This window comes from Pseudopipra pipra, chromosome Z, assembly GCF_036250125.1.
Source record: "Pseudopipra pipra isolate bDixPip1 chromosome Z, bDixPip1.hap1, whole genome shotgun sequence".
In the NCBI taxonomy this organism is placed as follows: domain Eukaryota; kingdom Metazoa; phylum Chordata; class Aves; order Passeriformes; family Pipridae; genus Pseudopipra; species Pseudopipra pipra.
This window is the reverse complement of record NC_087581.1, coordinates 51,595,613-51,622,524: the sequence shown is the minus strand read 5'-3', so window position 1 is coordinate 51,622,524 and position 26,912 is coordinate 51,595,613. Positions and strand designations below refer to the sequence as shown.

Below are 26,912 nucleotides of genomic sequence, written 5' to 3'. Positions count from 1 at the left end.
TTTGAGTACACAGTTTTAACTGGAGTTTCACAGGCACTGTTAGCACTTGCTCAGTGCATGTTTGCCATTTTTGGTTTTGTAGCAGCTTGAAGTTTGCACAGATCACTTCATGACAGAAAGGGTATGGAAAGTGTTAAGTACTTGTAGTGATCATACTTAGTTGTGCTTAGAGAATAATGCTGTGACACAACAGTTCTTGTATCATATGGACATGTCCTGGATTTTAAGCTTGAAGTAGTTGAGTGTTCCCTTTTTCATGAGTTACTTTTGCTTATTTACCACCCAATGAACTCTACAAAAGTATTTTTGTGAAGCTTGACAAATAGTAGTCAAGCAAGTTTCAGTGTAGAAAAATTCTGCCCTGTGATGGTAAAACATACATCTGTACTTCTAACCTTTGATAATACAAATCAAAGACCACAGCCATACACACTGTATTGTTTTTACTGCAATGAAGGCCCTTTCACTCCATAACCTATCCTGGCAGGCAAAAGGGAAACTAACAAAAAGACTCTAAATCTCCTCTACAATTCTCCTGGAAGAAAGAAAACCAAATAATGCTGGAAAACATAAATTGAAATTCAAACTTGAACAATAATGTAGGTCAGAATAAGATTAAGCATTCCTTTTTATGGACAGGATATACTTCTACTTAATATCAAAAATGCATGCAGCCTTGTTCAAACTAAAACAACTTGCTCAGACTTTTGTATTTTTCCAGTCTTCTTCTGAAGTCCCATGACTACTGAGTCCAGGCACTGAATCAGCAAGTTTAGGTCACTGCCTCTTAGGATGATGAAAATATCTCTAGCTAAATCTACAAGTAATCCAAACAGATAATTTTACTATAAATTGAAATTAAAGACTGTAACATTGAGGTAAACGTTATTTCTCAGCAGCAAAAAAGATATAAAGATTTTAGACTAGGTTCTAACACTCTGAAAATTAAAACATTAAAAAAGTTTGGGTTTTTTCTCTTTGTTTTTCCTGGAGAAAGAGGAAACAAAAGAAAACAACTCCCCAAAAACGTATTCAGACCTTCATAAAAAAACAGTGAATCAAGTAACTGAACACAGCAAAGATATCATCAACAGCAAATCTGGCTGGTTTGACTGGTAGATAGATCAACAAATCAATATTGATCTATTGATTTATAAATTAAAAAATATACACCAAATAATACATTAAACTGGAAATAGTATAGAAAGTAAAGGAATTTTGCTATCCATGAGTCAGGAACAAAAGTTTAATTTCTTCAAATTTGCTGGATTTTCAGTGACTGAAAGTAGAAGTACCTTGACATCTGTTTTCAGAATTTGTGAGTGGAGGAAAACTCAAGACTCAACATTACCTCAAAAAAAAAAAAAAAAAAAGGATATTCTGAAGCATATAAAAATTATAACAGGCAATGCATGATGCTTTTTATGCAGTGAGTTAGTTAAAAAAAATAGCAATTTACACAGGTGCCCCCTCAAACACTACAGAGGAAGCACAGATGGGACACCATCAAGTGGCATAAATGCTCTAGTACTTTTTTATAAAATCTGCATAAATCTTCTGAGTATCTGAATACCTGAAATAAAAACACATAAATAAAATTGTGGAAATACTGCAAAAAATATATGTGTGCATCTATAAATTATCATAAGGCAAGGGGTGATGTTTAGGTCACAGCTGCTTCATAACTGATAAAGTTTAGGGGGAAAAAACCCATGACACAGACACAAAAGACTATATTATCTTGGGGACAAACACTAAATATTAGGTCCTTCTAACCTCAGCTAAATGCAGCTGAGTACAGACTACAGACTGTTGGACTTCCAAAGTTTTGGTCACTTGGCACTGTTAGGCTTGTTTCATGTATCCAGCTTCTTCTGTTTTTTCAAACTCCCCTAGTTAATTTAATTTCCATGGACAGTTGTCTTTAGATCATATTTATTTTTGGATCCTTTGTTATATTCAAAGAAATACTTCCTTTCCTTTATGATCACAGTTCACTGTATCATAACAACTTTTGAAAAAGAACTTTAGATGGTGAGAGATAATATCTTTTTAATTTAATTTTTCCATTTAAGCATATTTACTAAAATGACTCCCTCATTTAAATAGAAAATAGCTACATATGACTGTGGTCATATCTGGATCAGACGTTGTGCTGTCCTCAAAAGTAATATTTTTTCTAATCTTTCCTTCAATAAACACATGCAAAAATCAGAAAGGTGCAAAAAGCTACGCTGAGTCTAGTGTATTTTCCATTTTATTAGAAAACCCATCAGTAAAATATCTTGCTTTCCTCTTTATGAGGGGAGTGAAACCCTTCTCCTGAGAGGCTTTTTGTTAGTTTGTTTAGTGCTGTTGAATGATCATTGGTTGCACAGTGGAAAGGGCACTCCTTTAAAGGACTTTAAAGGCAAAGTAGAAAAAATGACATTAAAAGCCTACCTTGGATCTGATTGATGCACTGTTATATTTGAAGTTCACTCACAGCTCTCTGCTAGAAGGCCAAGAGTACAGTCCTCTAATGAGACTGTGCATGAACACTTGCAGCTTTGTAGGCCTTGTTTTAAGTGGAGATCGAGAAACACTCCTTACTGATAGCTTTCAGGATCATATCTAGACAGAAAATAACATCCTCAATTTGGCCTCTGAAGGTGGGTTGAGTAAATTTTTGTGATGTATCTGAGTATTTGCTGAGTGCAAGCTCATGTGGTATGGCTCCTATTTCTGTCGGCAAATACAAATTTTTCACTCAGCAGGCATAATCAGAGCTAACTCAAGAGGAAAAATAACAAAAACTCAACAGCCCTTAGCAACTCAGCATGGCATAGAGGGATTTAAGACTTTAGCATTTTATCTCTATCAGTATGAAAATGTATGAGGAAATCTGAACTTTGGAAGTGCAAATAAACACATTTAACACGTTATAAACCACCTATTCTGTCAATGACTCCTGGGTCTTTTCTTTTTCTATTTTTTTTCTTTGCCAGCCTCTCTCTCCTGAAATAATAAAGCTGGTTCATTAATTTGGGCTTAAACTAAAATCAATTTGTTTTGACAGAGTTACTTTAGAGGTAAGGGAGGAAGTGTGCATAATCTACTTTTAGCATCTCTAAGCTGATAACAGAGAAAAAAATCATGTTTCTTTTTTTTTTTTCCCTATGTTTTCCTTCTCTGCAGCTCCTGTTTACTTTCCTTCTCTTGGCTGAGACATTATTTCAGTCCAGTGCTTGAATTTGCTGAGGACCTGATGGCAATAAAAATGTTAAGTATCATACCTAAATCTAATTTAGGTAGTTGCATTCTCAAAAAATAAAATCCACTCTGCACTTTTAACTAAAAATATTTGCCTTACCTCCTAGAAACTGCTGTGTCAATGCATGTGGTTTACAATCACTAGTATTTCACTATAGAAGTAGAGACTTTGGAAAGGAAAAGAAGGAATTTCTTACATGGGATAGTAGAGCACTAAGGAAATGGGAGAAAAATAAGTTCACAAGCTCCTAATAATATTGAAAACTGTTTGAAACATTTAAATTTTGACACGGTGGTTCATTCTCCTCTTTCTTCCCTGTCATCCCTCAGTTGATCTATAGGCTTTCTATATCTCCTTCTTTATGGTTTAATCTGCAACAGTTGCATCTCCTTCATATGCTATTATCCACACCATGTTAGCTGTGTTCTTACAGGAAACAAAGCTGTGCTCTGAACTGCGTTGTGGAACTGGACATCACAAGCTACTGCACTTGCATGTCACCACTGGGTAGGTACCCTTTAACATATTCACCTTACAGAGAAATACACTAAGTGTTTCTTCACAACAGCAACAGAACAAGCCAAGCAATTAAATAGCAAGCAAAAATGAAAAATAAAAAGAAAGTGCTGAAGTTGCCCTAAATTTAGAATGACTTCTCTGGTTTACTCCAGATTTCCCTTCAAAACAGAGATGTGTTAAAGATCTTGGCAAAGATGTATCATGCAAGCTTTGAAGAGACTGCTTCTGTGTGGGGCAATTTAGAAATGTAGATTTAGAAATCAAGCTTCTAATGGGAAATGTACTTAACCATCAAATAATCAAGAACCTGAAATAAACTAGTAATTGCCTTCAAACCAACAGATTTACAAGTACAGGATAGTAGATTTCAATTTCTCTACCAGAATTTGCAAAGGCTTTACCTGTTAGGGCTGATTTTGATACCAAATGCCAAGCTGTTAGGATCACTGTTTTCATTCCCAGTAAGCTTCTTTTCTATTACTGTTCACATACCCCTACAAGAATCTTTTACTTTGTAGCTCTAACTGCTAACAACTTACTCAGAGCTGAAAGCAGCAATCTGTTATGAATCATTCTGTGGGTATTAAAAGACAATGAGTTCTTTCACATCTTCTGGTTTAATTCTTTTTCTCTAGATAATATCCCTTATTTCAATTACAGTGTTTATCTTTTGAAGGTAACTTACCCTCCCCCTAATTACATTATTCCTAGAAACACCTGGCTTTTTTTTTTCCTTTGTGCTTTACAACTCAATATGAAAAGCAGCATCCTTAACTCTTTTCTGTCTCATGGGGCACAACACTGAAGAAGGAATATGTTCTTACCCAGACCATAATTTCCTGTCCACATCAACCTGACCTATGACAGATATGGCATCCCCAATTTTAAGTCCTTTGCAGAGTATTCAAGGTGCTGTATTATATTTCTGAAGGGCAGATGCTGAATTTGAGTGGCAGATTAGCAATCACTAGCTGAAATGCAGAAATTCTCTAAAATGAGGCCATTCAACCTCAGTGTGGGTGAGTCACAGTGTGGGTGGGTCTTCAGTGAAAAGCATATCTGAGGACTCTGCCTAGAGACGTGCCAAGTTCAAGCTGAAGGATGAAATCCAAACCAGCTGTATCACGAGGACAGATGTGCTTTCTACCAGAGAGTCTGCAAACAGTGAGATCAGGGGCATGCTTCTTTGATTCTGTGAATAAAGGATGATTTTTTTTTTTGATCTTTCTGGGTCTCTTCAGACTCGAGATACTCTATGATTCAAGGAACACTAGAATTTACTCACTTACATTGGTTTATTCTTGAGGAGAAGATATCTGGCACTGACCACATCCTCATGGAAAGCCACTTGCTTAAAGAAGCATCAACTACATTGAGCTTCCTCCTGAATTTCCCTTCTCATGTCAAGAGTGACCAGTGCTGCACATAGACAGAAATAGAGCTTTTCCCCGGGGAGAATTTTACTGAGGAAATTAGGGAAATGAAAGGAATAATTACATCTGCTCAACACTAACATAAAACTATTCTTTTAATTATTTGCCTGAGAAATCAAAGCTTTTCAGAAAATATCAGATCATGTATCATGTAATCAGCATGTACTAAACAAGAAAAAGGAATTATTATGTCCTTTTTGTTTAGATAGCTGCTACTTTTTTAATGTTTTCTTTTCCTTTGGAAACAATAATTTCTCTGCTCCTTCTCTTCTGAACTGCCTTGGGGCTCACCTGATTTCTTGGTGAATTTCCAGTTTTTATAGCTTCTCTATCCAGATCTCATCGAAAAAGTGCTCTAGTTAGAGCCTGAGTTCACTCAGAGTTGCCAGAAATGTAAACTCAATTTACAAAACACATCACCTTGTGTCTTTATAAATTATTTGTTATCTAATACAGTGTTTTACCTTCTTTCATGTAATTTTTCTAACATCTGGCCACCTACCATACCTACACATTATTTGCTTAAATATTAGACTTATATTATATTAAAAAAAAATCCTATGGCAAACACTGTTAGCAAAAACATCTGAGTGGGTGGAATATAAACTCTCCCTGCAATTTTGAAAAGCCTGTAGCTGATTACTTCAGCTACATATATTAATAAACTAAAAATAAGAGATCAGAGAGAAGAAAAGGTGAGATCTGGTGAAGCATGGATGGATATTGATTTTAAAAGAGCTCTTATTCCACAGTTACTGACCTCCTATTTGTCTTCTCTCTCTTCCTTCTGAATTGTATTTACTGCTATACATGGTCTTTCTTCAGCATCACAGAGAAACAATAAATGTCTGCCTGAAATAATAAAGGATTTGACAGCATTAAAAAGATCTTGTCTAAAGAGAAATTAGTGTGCTTGAAAATACAGGGTCAAATTCCCCTATTAATATCAGCAGCGAGGCTTTGTTGAAAATCATTGGGGATACAGTGACAAAACAGACAAAAGTGTGCCCTAAAAGCTGTCTGGGTTCTATGTAGTGTGTGATCAATGGACCTGCTTGTCTTTTGAATCCAATACTTAGCAATTTTTAAAATGAAGTAACTTCTGGACACTCATAGTGCTATTGCAGGAATGTCTGCAATATATAATGTAGTATCCCCAAAACTCTTTTCTACATCATCAAAGTGCATAGGTAAATCAAAGTGAGCCATCTAACTCAGATAGAACAATATGATAAGTTCAAATTAAATTAGTGACGTTCTTTCTCTTTAAGGGCAGGAACATCCTGTTCAGAAAAAGGTTCATGAAAGTCAAAGGCAGAAAATTTTAGAATGATATGTAATTGAACTATTGTCTTTTTAAGCTCATAAGTTCATTATTTGCATTTCCACTGAAGAATGATGTTTCAAACCTTTCATATTTGTAATAATATGTTATAATGATTTTGAGTATAATGAACTAACAGAAATTAACATTAATATTTCCGTGTGGCTTTTGCTTTTCTTATTAAACTGTTGGGCTGGGCACACAAGCAAAGAAAAATGAAGAATTAATTCGCTGCTACCTATAGGCAATCAGGTGTTCAGCCATCTCCAGGAGAGCAGCACCCCATCATATGTAACAGTGGCTTGGGAAGACAAATGCCAAATAGCCCTCCCTTCCTTCTTCTTCTCCCCAGATTTACATACTGAGCATGATGTCATATTATATGGAATATCCCTTTGATGAGTTGGGGTCACCTGTCCTGGCTGTGTCTCCTCCCAGCCTCCCTTGCACCCAGAACTTCTTTGCAAGTGAGGCAGTATGGAAAGAAAAAAAGGCCTTTGTTTTATGTAAGTGCTGTTCAGCAAAAACAAAACCATCTCTATATTATCATCACTGTGTTCTGCACAAATCCAAAACACAGCCCCATGCCAGCCACTGCGAAGAAAATTAACTTGGCCCCAGCTGAAACCAGCACAACGGCACATGACATAATAACATGTCACAAATAAGTGAATTTATAATTAAAGTGTATATATTGAAATATAACATCACTGTAATGTATAGCTGCTGTCCAAGGAAAACTGTGGGTAGAGTTATCATGAGGAAGAGCCATCAGTTGCAAAACACTAAAATAATAAATTATCCACCTCTCTCACAAAGAAATAGAAAGAGGGAAAATCCTTTGCAGAGGCTCTTTAAAAATATCATCACCTGCATTAGGTAACTAGACACAAACATACTCTTACCTAATTTCTACTTATCTGGTGCCTTGCAGATATAGCAGGAGCATTACTTTCTTAATGGCAGATAAAATTATCATCCCACCAAGATTAATAAACAATCTGGAAAGGAAACAAAACAGTATTTATCACTCTGTTTTGTCTTGCTTAATTCAGTGGTATTTTGGCTCCACATGAGTTGCTTGAACAGATCACTGTTAGGGCAACTGCTAGTTTCACTGATTGAGGGACAGTGCCAGAAGCAGTGATATGGAAAAGCTGGTTCAGGTTATGGACCAGGCACTCCCTGGCCAAGCTGCTGCTGTGCTCACATCCACCTTTCATCATCATCTTAGGAACTGGAGGGAATAAGAAAAAAAATCCTGTCCTTTCCTGTAACAGATCCTGATCCTGATAAGAGCATTGCAGAGACTTTCACAGATATTTTGCACTCAGAAAATTCGTGTCTATGCATTCATGTGGTATTCAGAGTTTAAAAAAAAAAACCCAAAACGCTGTGCTCACCTGGCCAGTTTTCTAGGCTATTTGATACTTCACAAGAAATGAACAAATGCTACATTACCCAAATACTTGTATGCTTGTGTAAGCAGAAAATAGACAGTTTGGACTTATCAATTCTTCCTTAAGAAGAAATATATAAAGAGAAAATGAATTATTGAAATACTTTAATTTTAACAAATATAAATAAAAACCTGCAGCATTTTAAAATTCAAAACAATTTTTTGTCATGCAATTATAAAAAAGTTATAAACAAAGTTAGTAAAATTATATCATGAATCCATATTTCATTATTGCAATAAAGGATGAACAGACATCCTACAAGAACTAGCAAGACTCAAAATTAAGGGTATATGAAGCACAGGATATGAAACAGGCACCAAGTCATTAAAATATAGGAAGCAAAGATGAAAAGGAGCATGCTTTCCATTCTTAGATAAGCATCAGTTATAAATCACTTCTCTCCAAACACAAATGTTTCTGAGTCAAAGAAAGAAAAAAAGAAAAAAAAGGAAAAGCAAAGGTCTAACTGTCATGTAAACTCATTTTAAATGTCATGTCTTATTAGAACCCAATAAGTGGAACGTCTGTTTTCCCCCTTTGGTTAAGCCATCACATTTGTCAAAATTTTATGATAATTCATTCCATCATTCCTCAGACATTTAAATGACAGACAGTCCTTGGGAAAAAAAATCCCTGTAATCCTACTCTTCATGTTAAACTGCCTCTAGAGAGGTTTTTAAAGTATACCACATCATGGTAGGAGCAGAGTCCTAAACTTCTCAATTCCACTTATGATTTGCTGCCTTTTTGGAAAATGACAATAAATTGGCTCTCTACTATTCTTGACCTCTTGACTTTTGAACCATGGCTGTCCATGCCTTAACTCTGCTTGTTTAAGTCAGCAGCTATCATATCACTCTGATCCTTTCCCAGAGGGTCTGGAGATTTAAGTCTCCTGAACGGTTAAGCTCCCCCTCTAGTGTTCACTGCTCATCATATTATTCACCCAAGAAGAAGGGAAAAGACATGTCACTTCATAACTTCTCCCAGAGACAGTTTCTGCTCATTTATAGCTTAAGAGTTTAATGGCAGTAGCAAGAAGATTAAAAGGTAAATAGAATGCTTTTAATGTGTTTTTATTTGACTTCTTTCAGCTAATTTTGTAAGAACAAAGAGAAAGTAGCAATGAAGTTTTTAGTCTGAAATTAGTGCAAAACAGTGCCTGATCTTTAAAAAAAATATCTAGTGGCATGCAGAATCTCTGAAACAGTCAGCATTTAGAAGGCATACAATACTATGGCATTACCCCTGGGAAAGCATCAATTTGTCCATAGGTGAGTAAGTTAATAACTGAAACCAAGGTGTGAGAAATCTTCATTTAAGTGCTGATTACTAATCAAATAGGAGAAGGGGTTTCTCACTTATCTCTTTCCTTAATAAGTCTTGCTAGTGACCTGAAAAAGATATCCTTTATTGCTTGTGGCTCAGCATATTCATATATATGCATGCACATTGATTATTTGGATTTACTTTAATGAAACAAAGTTTAATGAAAATCAGCTCATTGTAATAATCAAAACCTGGAAGCCTGAAGGTTAAAAGTTCAGTCTCTTTGTTAAACGCAACCTTGGACCCACAGCTAAACACAACTCAGAATTTATTGTACTGTGGAAACACTGAAAAAATAAACCCTGCCAGTTCAGATGAGAGTACATCAGCACATCATCCCCAAATCTGAATTGATTTTAGCTTTAAATGCATAGTGTTTGAGCTAAATTGAGAAATGCAAAAACAGCCCTTCAAGTCCCTCTTTGAAAATTGAAAACATTAAAAAAACCCCTAAACAAACCCTTCTTAAAATACTATTAAAAATTCAAAGCACATATGCTGATCTGTGACAGAAAATCTTTTTGTTTTTATTAGCCCGGATAACTTTTCTTAACTGATATCTTTCTATGATTGATATAAGCAATACTTCTCTTCATATAGTAGCCACTGTTAAACTACACAGGAAAAAAAAAAAAAAAAAAAGGAAAGTTGAACGGATGTCAGCTAAAAAAACCCTGATTTTGTTTTAAATATGAAAACATGTATTAAATGATATCCCAGCAAAATTCTGGTGGAGCAATTTCTTCTGTTCTAATGATTCTTGTGTAAAAGAAATGCTCTGGAAAATTATGTTCGTTGTGCCAAAATTTTCTTTCAAAGATGAAAAAGAACTTTTGCCCTGTTTTATAACTTCTATGTGACCTATTTAACTTTTGCCTTTTCAGTGTGACTTTCCTCCTTTTTTTTTTCTTTAATATTGAATATTGTGACATGTAAAAATTGTATTAAAAATGTAAAACATATCTGAACAAAATCAGACTCTTTAATGGATTTAGTTTTTTTTCCCTCACTACATTGTTTCCTAATCAATTTCAATATCTGGATTTGTCATTCCAAGTACATTGAAAACTTTAACTCCTTACTGCAGCGGACAATTCTGCCCTCTGCATCCTTCTGCAAGGTGTACACGTTAGCAAATTTCTTGTACTAAAAATAAAAATAGTGTTTTAGAAAATAGAACTGCAAATTTTGCAAGCTTCTCAAAGCTGTTTATTCTGCTAATGTGCAGTAGAGCTCTGCAATCAGAACATATACTGATTGATTTGACCAGTGAGTTACAAGTACGTGTGGATTACATCTGTGGTGGAGGATTTCTAGCTGGAGTGGACAGAACTGTTGAAATCCAGCTTAGCGCAATCTCTATATAAAGGTGCAATATCTAAAGTACTATAGAAATAAGCTGTACAAGTGCAAGGGTAGGGCATGGATTGATTATTTTGGAAGAAAGAGGGGGCTAAATATGAAAATATGAATCATCTTTAATACCATTTACTCTGGGTACAGGGCACAGTTGGACAGAGAGCTAAAATATAATGAGTATTGACTAATGTGGGCATTAAATCACCCACAAAGCAAAGACTGGTGTCTTCCTTATGCATCCAACATTGCATGCAAAAGCAAGTATCTAACTAATACGCACTTAAGTTCCTCAGCACTGCAATGCAGTACCCATCCTGTCCTGGAGAAAAACATGCCATCGAGGCATGCATTGAGAAGGTTGCCTGGCGTCAAACTGGCTGATACTCCCCAAAATGGACAGATGTTCAGCTATGTTGCAATAGGAGTGGCCTGATTCACAGACCAGAGAGATAAGTCAGATGAGAAACATAACCAAAGGCATTATGTAAACAGAGTTCAAACTATAACTCAGAATCTTAATCAGTTTCTAAATGGTTCCTTTGGCAAGAAATCGGTTGCTGTGTGAAGGGGAGCCGGGTGCAGAGGAGATATTCAGGAAGAGGAGGAAATAAAGACACACATATGCTAGCCAGTACACAAACTTCCCCACATGGAAGAGTTACAACAGAGCAAAGGACTCAACACTTTATCAGTCTTTTTCTCCTGAAAGCTGGTTTCTTTAACAGTAAAATAAAAATAAAGAGATATAAAGACTGTTTCAGACATCTAAGACTAAAAGATAGGATGCACTTGAAAATATATATTAAAAAATAGTATTGACTTGTAGTGTAGACATAAAGTGAATAAGAGAAAGGTTAAAAATAAAGACGGAAAAAGAAGTTTCTTCTATCATTCTTTTGGACAAACAAAATGCTTAAACAGAAGATTAAAGGAGGTAACGATAGAACTGATAAGGAATTCTTCATAATAATGCATATAATGTCTTATTAATCAATCAGACTTACAAGATATTATGTCCTAATTATATTTAAATTGGTAATTTAAATAATTCTGAATTAAAAAGAAAAACAAAACAAAACAAACCCCCAACACTATAGGTAATCATAAGGTTGCAATTATAAATCCTACATGAGATTAGAAGAACAATTCTTCACTTAACAATTTACTGTTTGCAAGGTAACCCATCTCCTGGAGAAGATATTTGAGCATCATTGAAACAATGTAGACACTGTATATAAATTAGAACTCTTGTTTTCTAATATATCTCTGTAACTTTTGCCTACTTAATGAAAGCTTGAACTTCACAACTACATCAAGTCATTATTGAAAGAAATCATATGTGATTGGATAACACTCTCACCTTTCAATGAGTAAAACCTGCTAAATATTTGAAAAAGGTTCAGTTCTCTTAACACCTGAAATGATTATATGATACAAATATCTGTCTATAACCCTCATAGGGCTGTAACGATGTTACATCTGCTGTATCTGAAGTTTGTATATAAGTTCATTTGGCACTCAGAAAATATTTACTTCTTCACTAACTTCTCTAGCGTAGCTAGTATTGCTGCATTATATTGTTGTAAAATCAGGAATTGCTGTAATTTCAATTAAATTAAAACTATATCCGGCTTTTATATGACAGTGATGAGACAGAATTCTGATGTTCTTTGAACTCCTTACCTATTTAAAATGTGATTTAGGGTATTGCTTCATTACTATATATCCATCTATCTTCTACAGTTTTTTTTAAAATTTAAAATTTTGTAATGAAACCAATTCCTAATATTCTTTACTTTTTTATTTCTTTCCTTGGAGATTGTAAGAGCAATAATTTGATTTGCTGATAGGCTTTTTGTTTGTTTGTTTAATTTGGTAAGAGGATTTATGCATGCACATGTTTGTTATATGTATATGGGAAGGAATTATTTCTAGAGAGACTATTTCTGAATCTAACCCTGTGGTCAGTTTTGTGTCCTTTCTTATTTCTTGTAAGAGTTCATTACATAATCAAGGCTGAGCCTGTGAAGTGGGAAACTAAGCATCCCTCTGTAGGCGAACACCAGGATTACAAAGCCTGGAAAGAACAGCTTTAGAAACGGGTCCATTACAGCGATGACTTCCCGAGATTGAGCAAAGCAGAAAAACAACAACTACTTGCATTTTCTATTGTGCAGGTTCTCCCTGAGCTGTGTAATTTCCCTGACCCACGTGGCCCCCCCATTTGGAACCATGTGGTCTCCCCTCCCCAATCGCGAACTCCACCCCTGCACAAGCAGGATAGGTTGTCTCACTCGCCTCTCCGCAGTCCCTGGTTCTGTTACTGGAACATGGTCCTCCTGTATCCCCTATTGGTCAGTAGAGCCCTCAAGCCACTCCCTTCCCTCTGGACCTTGACCTAATCACGTCCCTTCTTCTTGCCCTCCCCCCCCAAGCCCATATAAACCACGAGAGTTTCGAAATAGAGGTCTTTTTGCCTTGGGACACCGAGGGGAAACTTGGTCGCTCTCTCCTCCTGCTGAAGGGGGACTGCGTGACTGAGTTCTTCTCCGGGAAACCTCCAGCGAAGAGTACACAATCAAGATTTGTTATCCCTCCTGTTAGTCAACAATTGTGCTGAACTGCTGCCATGAAAAGTCAGGGAAGGAAAGCTGATTTCTTGGATACCAGGGTTCAAACCCTTGCAGGGATATGGGCAGTGGATCAGAGACCTTGAACCAGACACTTCCGTCAATACAAAGCCAATATGAAAGAGAGAGCAGTAAAAATAGCACTGACTACTAAACAAACTGATTGACAGACCTTTTTTGTAGAGGATATACACCATCTCCTGCCCTCCCCAAATTACTAGCTGGTGCTTTTCCATGGTGTGTGTACTCATTTGTAGATATAATGAGTAGCAATAATACTGTCTTATATTTTTCTTCCTTTTTGATGTTGATAGCAAGTAAATGCTGATCAAGCCAATAACACAAGCACAAAAGCTATGCAATTTTCCTTAACATAAACATTCTCAGCTGCAAACAATGCTGTCATTCTAACAGTTCTTTCTCTGGAGTTCAGTTTTTCCCATTTTTTCTCCTTTTTTTTTTTTCTCTCTCTTTTTTTTTTTTTTTTTTTTTTGGTGGTCTTATCTACATGATTCTTCAGAGGATCAATCAAAACTCATTTTCCTAGTGCAAATCAATCAATCAATATTTCATGCCTGACATGGCCTGGTATGTACTACAGAATCACAAAGCATCCATTTATATTTCCTTAACAACATGTTTTGCTTCTGTTTGACACAGAGAGATTGCCAAATACTTTAGAGGACAAATACACAGACATCTACATTGTTAGCTCCTATAAACTGTCTCTCTTTTATCTGGTTTCTGGTATCAGGCCTGCCTTTAAAAGACTTTCTCTACCTTGACATACATAGCACTGTGCTGGAAAAATTAAATAGTACAGAGATATCACATTTTCTACACTGTACAGTAACACTACAGCTATTTAGACAAAGAATTCCCGAGACTCCAGTCATTTACTGTCTGATTCAAGCTGGACTTCAGATGGGTAGAGTAGAAGGGACAGTTTTCAAGAAATTGCCTTCTCTTCTTTTTACACCATTGAAAGGAAAAATAGCTTTTTCTGCTTTGCAAGGGTGCCTGACAGTCAGAGGAAGATGATGGAGATGATGGGGAGGAACTGGGCTCATGAACCCTCTACTGGCCCTCCTCTTCTGCATTTGGTTTAGGCTGGTGAATTGAAGGGAGTAGTGTGAAAGGAGTATAACCTCCACTTGTGACTAAGTCTGGGCTTTACTCTGACTCTATTAATTAAGAAGGGTTAAATTTTTCAGTTTCTAAAACTCAATTATTTGTCATTAGTTTTAGTGTCCTGTATGCAGTTAAAGCCTACTATTGTCAGATGAGAGAATTTGATGGGGAAAGGAAGATTTAACATTTCTCTATAATTCCTTACGCAATGAAAGTCATGCATCATGGCGAGGCTTCGCTAATGAAGATTTGGGAAGGGTTCTACCCACACTTACTACAAGCTCGCTGGTGGCTAAAAAGGCCAATATGAGGTAGACAAGTCTGGTTGCAAAAGGCACAGCAGAAAGACTCCTTAGGTGGTATCGGCAAGACATGATTCTTTCTGCGTTGTCTTTTCTCCTCGAGACTGATCCTGCGTGTGTTCTGAAAAGAAACAGCAGTGTTATAGATAGCGTGTCTCCAGGCCTCCTGATTGGAGGCCGCAGTGAAAGTAGTGACAGGTATAAAACACTTGAAAACCTATGTATCTCCAAAATTAGCTCAAGTTGTGTTCTTTCATGCAAAAAATATTACTCCAAAAATGCTAAAGAGAAGAACATATATATAGCAGTGTGTATGTTCCTAACTCAAATACACAGAACCCGAGGGAATGGCTTGAAGTTGTGTCAGGAGAGGGTTAGGTTGGATATTAGAAAGAGGTTCTTCACCCACAGGGTGGTTGGGTGCTGGAACAGACTCCCCGGGTAACAGCACCAATCCTGACAGAATTCAATAAGTGTTTGGACGATCCTCTTGGGCACATGGTGTTTCTTGGGGATGGTCCTCTGCAGGGCTAAGGGTTGGAGTTGATCCTTGTGGGTCCCTTACAACACGGCATATTCTATGATTCTGTGATTCTGCAATAATGTAATTTGAAGGCAATTTTATTTTTTTATTCTATTGATGGATATGACTTGTTTAATAGACCTTCCTTTTTTCTTTGTTTTGACCTTTCTGTTACGCATCCTTTTACAGAGTTAATAGACAAGGTTGACAGAAATATGGATGTTGAGTTCAAAGCAGGTGTTTGACAAACACCTACTGAAGAAATTGCATTCTAGATTTTTTCCTGCATTAGTTTTAAATTTAAAAAGCTTATTTTGCATCTCTTAAAAGTGCAGGATTGACCACCACTGAAACCTGTTCAGTAACACAGGTAGCAGAAGTGAAAGTTTACTTACATCAATTTTTTGGATGGATTTTAATCTTTCTTAAGATGATTCACCTCTGAAAATAGAAGTGTATCCTCTACACCCATTCAGTACTTAAATCATCTCTTCAAAGTAACAGTAAATTGACTAGGTATTCTGAAAAATGTACTGATAACCATATTTCCTGTTGATTCTGGAGCATCCACTAACAGTGTCGTGACTTTAGTCAACTAAATAAGGTAGCTATGATTTAACACTAAATTTAACTGTAACCATACTTATATACTCAATGAATCCAAAAGTAATGTTTCATGTGATTGAAATGGATAATTTTTGAACTATTCTTACAGCTTCTGATTCTCAGAGGCAACTGAAGAAGGTACAGTACAACTCATTTACAGGCAAGATTTAAAGTATCATTAATTTAATCTGATGGGGTTTTTTATATTGGACAGGAAGCTACAGCACTCTAAACACTTCTTTGTATTATATCTGCTATGAATTGAGATGGTGCAAAGAAGGCCCATAATTTTTGCTCAGTCACTTACACATGCCAAGTACAGGACTTGTAGAAGGTTGCAGAAGTGATAATGTGAGTATAGTGTCTTTTATCTGGAATTAAATACGCTGATATTTGTCAAAATTGAAGAGGAAAAAAAATCCAGAAATATTGAATACAGTAGTTCTAAGAGTAGAAGTGATTAAGTGCATAGGATAGAAATGCATGAGGAATTATTTAATTTTTTTTAAGATTGTCCACAGCACATTACATTCTTCAAATTTCTTGGTAGTGAAGCTACCAGCAGAAGTAATCCTCAGTATGCTTTCAGCATCCTGAGGTTTTTCAGAACACATCAATCTCCTAAGAATTAATATTATTCAACCTTTCTTATGAAGCTGTGTTTAAGATGAAATAGGGGAAGCCATGTCCAAAGAATCAAAGATCAATATAGCAAATGTGAAGATCTTTAAGACTATAATAAAAATCCTAAAAAGATCTGCTTTTTTGTTTAAAAAAGCTAAGCAATGAATGTAGTAAATTCAACTGTGGTGTTTATTTAAGTCTGTGCACATTTTTTATGATTTTTTTCTCAAAAAAATGTTAAAGTATTCAAATATCATCAAAAAATATACTGACTTGGATTCATATAGTGTGAGACAAAAAGAGTATAGTCAAACAATGCTTCAAAATTAATTATGCTTTATAACGATTCACAAAATAATTTACCCCTTGTCACTGAAATACTTAACATTTAATCTAGGAGGAGACTGGATCTGCCATTAGTACCAAAAATATTGCACATGGCACAAGGACTGCTAACTGCAATCTTCCTTTATTATCTGCGTGTTTTAAGATTTTTGATCATTTTCACTCTATGTAAGAGTGGCACATGTTGCATGGCCTTGCACAGTAAATGATGCTATGCTGAAACAAACTGAGGTGGTTTTTCTGACTTTGACACCTAATCCTATGTATAAAAAAAGTGATCACTTGAGAAAATATTACACACCATATATTTTATTCTTCTGATCAGGAAAATTTTTACAACAGCATTGTAACAGCTGCGGTGTTGGGTTGGGCTGCTCTAGCAACTGAGATGACGTTCTGCAGGTAGCATTTTAATTTAATTACATCCATGCTAATTTACACCAGATGCAGTCTGACCCACCTAGAATTTAAAATCATTTAGCATCCTGCATTAGAAAGTAACACAAAGCTACTTGTGATTTTCATGTGTAGAGACAGTTTGGTAAATCCAGACCAGAATTAGCCACTTTGAATCAACCTCAGTCGTAGCAGCAGGCTGAATATTGAGGGTTGCACTGTATGAATGAGACACACTAATACAAGTAAATGGCATGAAACAGCAGAGATGCTTTGCTCTGATTAAGCCTCTCAAGACTCTATTCAGCAATCAGAGGGCTTAAAGCATATAGGGGACAGGATATTCTTTACAATGTGTTTTGAAGTAGAGCATTAAAGGCATACGTCTTTCCCCAAACTGCAGCCATGTCTTTCCCCATACAGTAACCACCATAGCCTTTTCTCAGTATGCTGGAAACCCTGAGGACTGGACAACATTTCTCTGTTTGTAGAAAGTTTAGAAGATTGCGGAGCAACCTCCAAGGCCTTGGAGATGTAAGATGGTTATCATGCTGCTCATGTATACTACACGATCTCACCAGTCTTAAAATTAATTCCTGTGAATACCTTAAAGCTACTGTTTTTGAAACCTTTTCTAATGTGTTTTCTACCCATATTTTCAGAAGGAGATTTTGGTAGTGGACATCTTGGTTTTGTGTCATGTAATTGAAATATTTTACTTTTCAAAGTTCACAGTATCTGCAAAATCAAGCTGTGGCTGCCAGTGACTTTTACAATCAGGCCTAAGCCGGGACAAATTGGATGTTCAGAATCCATGGGAGCATTTGGTCCTCAGTATATGAACATTGTAGAGAACATTTTGTCAAGACTCTTAGCTTCTGTGTTAATTCTTCCATCCAATTTCAGAACAATGCAATACCACCAGTATTGTATACTCCTCCTTTGTGATTTTTTTTCCCCTTGTCCAATTGGAAAACAGACAACTTGATTTATAAGAAATCATGGAAAAGATTATGAAATGATAATTTGTGACACTCAAAATTAATCTACTAGTTTCCTCCACCAAGTTGTAACCATGCTTTGTCTAATATTATTTTAAAAAGTTAAAAACAAACCACAAAAACTTCTGCTACAGTTTAGCACTGAAGCCATCTCTTAACCCCAATTTATCTCTATTACTCTCCCCTAATCAGACACAGTATTTTGCATGTGTCTGTATCTAACCTTTCTTCCATGAAGAGTACAAGGTTGAAATCTTGACCCCACTGAAGCCTAGTTCTATGTCATCTTGAGACTAGGACCTCTGAGAATCATGTCAACAATATATTCTGATAGGATGAACTAAGAGAAGCATAAGAAGAAAGATGAGATAACAATGACAGCATTTTCAAAGCCAGGTTTATTTAATAGCTTATTTGCAGCAAGAAAATTACTGCATTTTCTTTCTAAAAGTTTTGTGGAAAGACCATTAAGATACTGTAGATAATGTTGCAATACAGTTGATAATTTACCCTCTCTGCTATGCTTATTCGCTTGCCGACCAGAAGTTTAAAAGAGCAGAAAGTTTATGAGGTGAGAAACCAGTAGGCACATTATATTCTGTAATATCACACCAGATGAATATTGGTTTTTTTGAATAGCTCACTAAACAGTGAGGGTCACAATTGCTTATCCTAGTCAATACTCATCATTACATACAAAGAAAAAAAAAAAAAAGACCAAAAATGAAGAATATTGCTGGCTTCTGAATTTGTGGGGAGGTAAAAATTATTATTTTCAATTAATTGATAGAGTATGACTTCAGTGAACTCTTCAGACCATTTACTGTCTTGATGTTCCTCAAAAAGCATTACAGTTATTCCACTATGTGATTTGTGTATTATGCTGTTGAGATTCTTCATTTCAATACTGCTAATATACTCAAAATTACTCCAGAAAGTGGGCCTGGAGGCGCGCGCAGCACAGCCCCAGGCCTGGAAGTGCACGTGACGTGGCTGGCCCTGGGCGAGGAAAGGGGAGGGGGAGCTTCGCTGGTGTGGACTGCGCCCTCGTGGGAGATGAGAGGGGGAGCCTCGGAGCACACAGGGGTTTGCCGGTCTGGTTTGGAGGAGAGAAAGGGTGTCGGGTGGGCTGTGAGGGTCCTTGGACTGGCGGGAGGGCAGGTGGGGCAGCCCTATATGAAGTGTCACAGGTGAGCAGTACGTGGGAAGGTATGAGGTAACACAGTGGGGGGGATAAGGTCAGCATGGATAGTAGGTTCTTCTGGGAAGTTAGGGGTCTCAACCAGGCTGGGGCCTTGAGAGGTAACCAAGCCCTGCATGGGTACGGGGGGTCAGAACGGTTTGGTTTTGGCTCACTTGCGGCTACTGCCCAGGTTTGGTATGTTCTGGATATATTTGTTGCATCCTGAAAGGGTGGTCAGGACAAAGGGATGTTCCTGAGTATTTCCCTGGGATTAAATATTGATGGGTGGCAGAAAAGTAGGGAGTGAAAGGCTTGCCCTAACCATCTTAATGGGAAAGAAGCCTGTGTACCCCTTTGTGGTTGCGAGCTATGCTGGCGATGGTACATGCCTTGGTAGGGTCACCCATGCCAGACAGGTCAAAACCGTAGGGTCAGATACAATACACCTCTGGGCAGGATGAGCTCATTAGCCTTCTGGCAGTCATCCTAGGAGAAGGACAACTCTAATTCCAAACCCGGGCAGATGGAGCTCGCTTAACCCTGTAAGGCCATCCATCTAAGAGGTCACTCTAATCAAACCTATGTCCTGAGGACCTCGCTGCCACCGCCCAAGCTCGCTCGGCCCTGGCAGATGAACCTTAGGATTAAAGGGTGGGTCCAGTTCTGTGCATACTGCGTCTCACCTAAAAAAATCCACTGCACAGGCTCAAAGGCTTTACCCACATTCACAAAGCCCTGTAGTGATGGGTGAGGGTCGAAATGGCAGGTGAAAGGTGCACTGGAAGCCGCAGACCCAACCCTGCATCCTGGCAGTTCAGGATATTGGTTGTCAGAGACTGACTGGAGATGACAGTCTCTTGGGGCAGCATCCTGAATGACCAAGCAGCCTTTTTCAAGGAGACCACTGCTTGCTTCACTCGGAGAGGGGCCTAGAAAAGGTGGCCTAAACAAAGCTCATCTCCCCCTTCACCCGGTTGGTTAACCGCGGCCAACAGGCATTTTCTACTAATGCGGTCACACAAAGATCAAAAGACAAAGTCATACACCTGCCTCCAAAGGTGTACCCAAATTGACTCTCGCATGCTGGAACATCAGAACCATGCTTGATATCGTGGATAGTGGATGTCTTGAGTGTCACTCTGCCCTAATTGCCCATGAACTATCACGTCTCAACATCGACATTGCTGCTCTCAGTGAAGTTCATCTCCATGAGGAAGGCAGCCTTAGAAAACATGGTGCCGGTTACACATTCTTTTGGTCAGGTAAATCCAGAACCGAAAGGCATCTGTCAGGTGTCGGCTTTGTGATCAAAAACTCCATTGTTCCTAAACTTGAAAATCTGCCAGCAGGTCATTCTGACCGCATTATCTCCCTACGCCTTCCACTACACAACAAGCAACAAGTCGTCCTCTTTAGTATATGTGCCCCAACTCTCCAAGCTGACCCTGCTGAAAAAGGTAAATTCTACACTGACCTGCACCACCTTACCCAAAAGGTCCCTGCAGATGATAAGATCATTATCCTTGGTGATTTCAATGCCAGAGTAGGAAAGAACTTTGAAGTCTGGAAAGGAGGATTAGGCAAGAATGGTATTGGAAACTGCAACGATAATGGTCGACTTCTGCTAGAATTCTGTACAGAGCAACAGCTCACCATCACTAATACTATCTTTCAGCATAAAAATAGTCTGAAGACAACCTGGATGCATCCTAGATCTAGCATTGGTACCTCATCGATTATGTCTTGGTGCGACAGAGAGATGTCCACGATGTTCATCATACCCACGTGATGCCCAGTGCAGAATGACAAACAGACCATCGACTTGTGCACTGTAAACTTAACTTCAGTCTTAAGTTCAAACCTTAAAAGGGCAGTATCCCAAGGAGGAGACTCCAAGTTAACAATCTCCAATTAGCCACAGAGAGAGACAGATTCCAGGCAAATCTTCAAACTAGGCTCAAAAATCATTCCATAGATTCTATAGATGCCTCTCCTGAAACACTTTGGCACCATATTAAAAACAGCATCCTGCAGTCCTCTGAAGAATCCTTAGGGTTCTCCTTCAAGAAGAACAAGGATTGGTTTGATGAAAACAATCAAGAGATCCAGGAATTGTTGAGGAAGAAGAGAATCGCTCACCAAGCACACCTTGCACTGACATCCTGTCACATAAGAAAAGCAGTTCCAACAGAAACTCCGTGACATCCAGAACAGCAGTGTATCAATCTAGCTGAAAAAACTCAATTATGCGCAGATATGGGTGATCACAGAGGATTCTATGAAGCCTTGAAAACAGCATACGGGCCTACATACCAGATCCAAAGCCCTCTACTCAGCGCTGATGGTCAAATGCTTCTGACAGATAAAACCTCTGTTCTGAATCGATGGTCTGAACACTTTCAGACTTTTCAATACCAACCGTGTAGTCCAAGACTCAGCAATTCAGTCCATCACACAGCAACCGGTGAAGTGTGAATTGGATATTGCCCCCACTTTAGGAGAAACACTTAAGGCCATACAGCAGGTGAAAACTGGCAAGGCAGCTGGGGTTGATGGAATTCCACCTGAAGTCTGGAAACATGGGGGCCAAGCACTCCATGCTAAATTTCACGAGTTTGTAGTGCGCTGTTGGGAACTAGGCAAACTACCATCAGGCCTTTGTGATGCAGTCATCATCACCTTGTATAAGAAGAAGGGAGATAAATCAGATTGCTCAAACCACTGGGGTATTACTCTGCTCTCCATTGCTGGCAAAATCCTGGCAAGAATACTTTTGAACAGAATAATACCCACTATAGCAGAAGAACTTCTTCCTGAAAGCCAGTGTGATATCAGAGCCAACAGGAGTAACACAGACATAGTATTTGTTCTCAGACAACTACAAGAGGAGTGTAGGGAACAGAACAAAAGTCTCTATGCAACCTTTGTGGATCTCACCAAGGCTTTCAATACTGTGAGAAGAAAAGATCTGTGACAGATTTTGGTTTAGGTTGTCCCCCCAAGTTCCTTAAAATGATCATCTTATTTCATGAGGATCAGCGCGGCCAAGTCAGATATGGTGATGCACTTTCTGAGCCCTTTCTAATAACCAATGGTGTGAAACAAGGCTGCGTTCTTGCACCAACTCTGTTCACAGTCTTTTTCAGCATGATGCTCCAAAGGGCCACAGCAGACCTCGATAATCAGGATGGTATCTACATTCGATATCGTACTAATGGAAACCTATTCAACCTAAGGCAACTGAAAGCCCACACTAAGACTTTAAATTGCCTGGTCTGGGAGCTGCTTTATGCTGATGACGCCACCCTTGTTGCCCACACAGAAGCAGCTCTGCAGCGTTTAACATCCTACTTTGCAGACGCTGCTGAGCTCTTTGGGCTGGAAGTCATCTTGAAGAAGACAGAAGTTCTCTATCAACCAGCACCTCAGGAAGTCTTCCATCATCCCCATATCACCATTGGCCAATCAGAGCTCAAATCAGTCCAGTAGTTTAATTACCTAGGTAGCCTCATCTCCTTGGACGGTAAGATTGACGGGGAGACAGACAACAAGTTAGCAAAGCCATATAGTCCCTTTGGAAAGCTTCATAAAAGAGTTTGGTGAAATAAACACCTGAAGAAAAGTACAAAGATCAGTGTTTACAGAGCCATAGTGCTGTCTACTCTTTTATATCGGTCAGAATCATGGGTCATTTACTGCCACCACCAGCGACTCCTAGAACGCTTCCATCAATGTTGCCTCTGTACAATCCTAAACATCCACTGGTTACATTATGTGACTAATACGTCTGTTCTAAAACAAGCAGTAGTTACGAGTATTGAGGCCATGTTGCTGAGAACACAGCTGTGATGGGCAGGGCACATCTCCAGGATGGAGGACCACCGCCTCCCTAAGATCTTGCTTTATGGTGAACTTGCCACCGGCTGCTGCATGAGAGGAGCCCCGAAGAGAAGATACAAGGACTCCCTGAAAACAACATCTCAGCCTTGGCCATATTGATCACCATAACTGGTCTACTCTGGCCTCCAGTCGGGAGGTCTGGAGAAACAGTAGCTCTAACGCTGCTGCTTCCTTTGAGAACACACGCAAGACCACTCTTGAGGAGAAAAGACAATGCAGAAAGAATCGTGTCTTGCAGAATATACCACCTAAGGAGTCTTTCTGCTGTGCCTTTTGCAACCAGATTTGTCTATCTCGTATTGGCCTTTTTAGACACCAGCGCGCTTGTAACAAACGTGGGTAGAGACCTTCCCAAATCTTCATTCACGAAGACTAGCCATGACTCCAAAAAGTGTCATAAGAAGAAAAAAATTATTAATATGGAGTCAACATAATTGAAAAACCAGTAATTTGAAATAAACAGAATTGCACAAGAAACATGGATGTAAGATAGGGTTGAATCTTAGGGTCAATTTGTGTTTAAATTAGAATGAAATCACCTTTAAAATAATTTGCAGGATACATCTAGGCATTGAAACTGAATTGTATAAGAAAATTGTTCTCCATTTCTTGGATTCAGCATGAATACCATTGCTGTTCCTAAACGATTTCTGAAGATTGCCTTTTGTATTGTAATGGAATTGTTGTGCAAATATGGCTTACTACATAAAATTAGAGCTGTTATACTATCCATTATGGTTTTATGCTAACCTATAAGGAGTTTATGATGTCTCTACAAGTCATAGAAGATTCTGCCCTCTGGTGCCCCATGGTCTGCTCCACTACTGCTGTAGTCCATGAAGACTGGCTCCAAGAATAAATGCAGCTTTTGCAACTGAAAGGATAAAAAAGAAAAACAATAATAAAAATTGCGTGCCCATCATACGTGCCTCTTAAATTTAACAAAAAATCAATATCACAGACTTCTTGTCAATTTTTTTTAAAGTCTGGATTTTTACTATGCTAAGTGTTATTTGGGGGTGGCCCAAAAGGACATTCACAAATATATAATTTGTACATAGACTAAAACTACTAAAAGGCATGCAAAACTTAATTTTCTAAAAGAAATCCCAGGGATGAAAGAACAGAGATCTTACAATAATTATACCTATTTCTTTTCAGGAATGGAGATTTGTTCTTATCCTTATCAGTAAAAAACAAACAAACCTCCAAAACAACCCACCAAAAAAACTTGGTTTTCATCTATGTCTATTCTTATAGAAGAAGACATCAGCTGAAAAAAACCTAAAAAAACCAAATACTAAGCCACGTAAAGGGTAAAAGAAAATCGTAGTATTCAGCAAAGTCTGAACTGTTCTTTAAATCTATTATTATTCAATATGATGAAGTATTTTATCAGAATCTACATAAACCGAACATGATGGATCCTGCTTGTCAGACTGAATTATTAAACTTTTAGCAGATGGGAAAAAGCAACGCTGATAAATATTTCCACGTTTTCTGCTTGTGATCAAAACCAGTATGTTTTGTGTATTTAAAATTAACATTACAAGAAAAGGAGTTAATCTATACAGATTTGTTTGTTGGTATGTAACTGGAAAAGAAATACCATTTAAAATGACACTTTAGTGTTGAATTACAGCTATTTTGTTGTGACTACTATGCAATCTTACTCTGTTTATCAGTGTAAAATGTTTTCATAGCTTATCAAAAATCATATTTTCCTTTTTCTGGTTCATTTATCAACAGAAATAGGAGATAAGCCAAACTAAAATCAAAATCTATGTCCACTGGTTCAGTGCTAGAAAATTGGACTTTCTTTCTATAGGAAGAAATCACCTGCATATACTGCTATTGTAGATGAATTGCAGTTTATGCGTTATCCATGCATAAAAAGAAGAAACAGTATCCTTGCACAAAAAGAAGGAACCTCCAGGGGTACCTAGTCAAGCCAAAATATCCTATGAGGAAGTATATTACAACACGTCAGCATCACAGCTGGCAGTTTTGGAATGATGGGAACATTGGAAACAAGTGAAGATAGGAGTTCCAATATGTTTTTGTTAATCAATATGTCATCACATTTGAAACCTTATACTAATCTCTTTAAATTTCTTGTAGAACAACAAAATATGAATATAATCATTTTTGTCTGTAACAACAAGAAGCAGCAGTATGTTTAAACTCCTACTCATCCAGAGAGACCCAGTCAATAAAAAGTCTTCATTTTATGAGAAGGAGGAGTGGAAACAAAAGGACTTAATGCTAAGTGAGGGTTCTCTTGGAAGACCGTATTAAACCAAATTGTGTTTTTTAATGTGACTTGGAAAGCTGTCTCCTGAAGTTCTTCTACCTTGCCTTTGTGAATGCAGTTACATGACTTTGCAAAAAACTCAAACAAAACTAAACCTGAAGAAAAAAGCATTTAACTCCTCCTGCCCTCCTCCCCTCCAATTTTACTATGGCCCTCTAAATAGCCTAGAAGAGATAAATCAAAGCCTGAACAGTAACCTTACACTTATATACTTGCTAAATGACTTTTTTACAGTCTGTTATTGCTAGAAATTGGATTGCTTTTAAACTAATGTTGTCTGGCGGGCAAAAGTGAGTGAAATCACAAAGCCTGGAGGAACACTAATTACTTGTTTTAATTAGCAGCAACTTTCACTAGAGTATAATCTCCCTACAGGCCACTTTTCAGTAGGTGTGGAAAATTAAAAAAAATTGAGATGTAGAAACAAACCAATAATCTCTAATTTACCCCTAAATGAGAGCTGGGCTCTTATTCCAGCCTAGGCACAGGCTTTAGTGGGAGCTGCTCACCCCAAGGGGAGTGGTGCCTGCAGCACTGGCTGCTCCACTTGGAGACCTTTGGCAATCAGCTGCACAAAGTGGCCCCTTATTTTATGCTGCTACATCATAAAACTGCTCCTTTTGTTCCATTTCCTCCCTTTAAACGGCCTTAATCCTTTTCTTTTCAGGCTGGCCTGGTGGTGAATTCCTCAGGGACATCTCACTTGTCACAAGGATTGCAGTGGCCCACTTGGAGAAGCTTTCAGCTGTTTTCCAATTATTTGGTTTCTTATTTTCCACATTAAATCATGCTTTTCATTCCCATCAGCATAGAGGAACCCCCTTAATGATAACAGAGAGACAGAAATTCCTCCACTCCTGCCTATGACACCATTTTGCTGCTGAGAGGCATCTCACCAGTCTGGAAATCAAACATGACTTCCAGCAGGTGGACAGTGCGGAAGGTCACGGGCTGAGAAGCAGGGAGACTATGGAGAACTTGGCTTCCCACAGCAAATTAAGTCATCCATGAGACCTTTTTCATTTACTGGGAACTGGATTTATGGATGCTTTTAAGGCCCTAAAGAGCTTGAATACAGATGTTCTTCGTGGAGGGTACCTGGGCTTGTGTGGCTACATGACCAAACCAGATGATTGTTGTGGAGGGTACGTGGGTTTGTGTGTCTGCATGCTCAACACAGATGATTACTATTTTTGTTAATAACAGATGACACAAATTTCTTATTGCTTAAGAAAGGGCTAGGAAAAATACTAATATCTTTGTTAAACATTTTCTGCAAT

The 26,912-nt window shown here is 37.9% G+C and overlaps 2 long non-coding RNA genes across 2 annotated transcripts; one reads left to right on the top strand and one right to left on the bottom strand.

Moving 5' to 3' along the window:
* Positions 1-1,510: 1,510 nt before the first annotated feature.
* On the bottom strand, positions 1,511-26,310 carry LOC135407840 (uncharacterized). Its single transcript, XR_010427041.1, has 4 exons — positions 24,069-26,310; positions 7,435-7,530; positions 5,966-6,057; positions 1,511-2,613 (listed from the first exon to the last, which is right to left on the bottom strand). It is a non-coding gene; the product is annotated as an uncharacterized LOC135407840 (long non-coding RNA).
* LOC135407841 (uncharacterized) lies at positions 3,118-26,379 on the top strand. Its single transcript, XR_010427042.1, has 3 exons — positions 3,118-3,760; positions 19,170-19,321; positions 26,300-26,379. It is a non-coding gene; the product is annotated as an uncharacterized LOC135407841 (long non-coding RNA).
* The last annotated feature ends 533 nt before the right edge of the window (positions 26,380-26,912 follow it).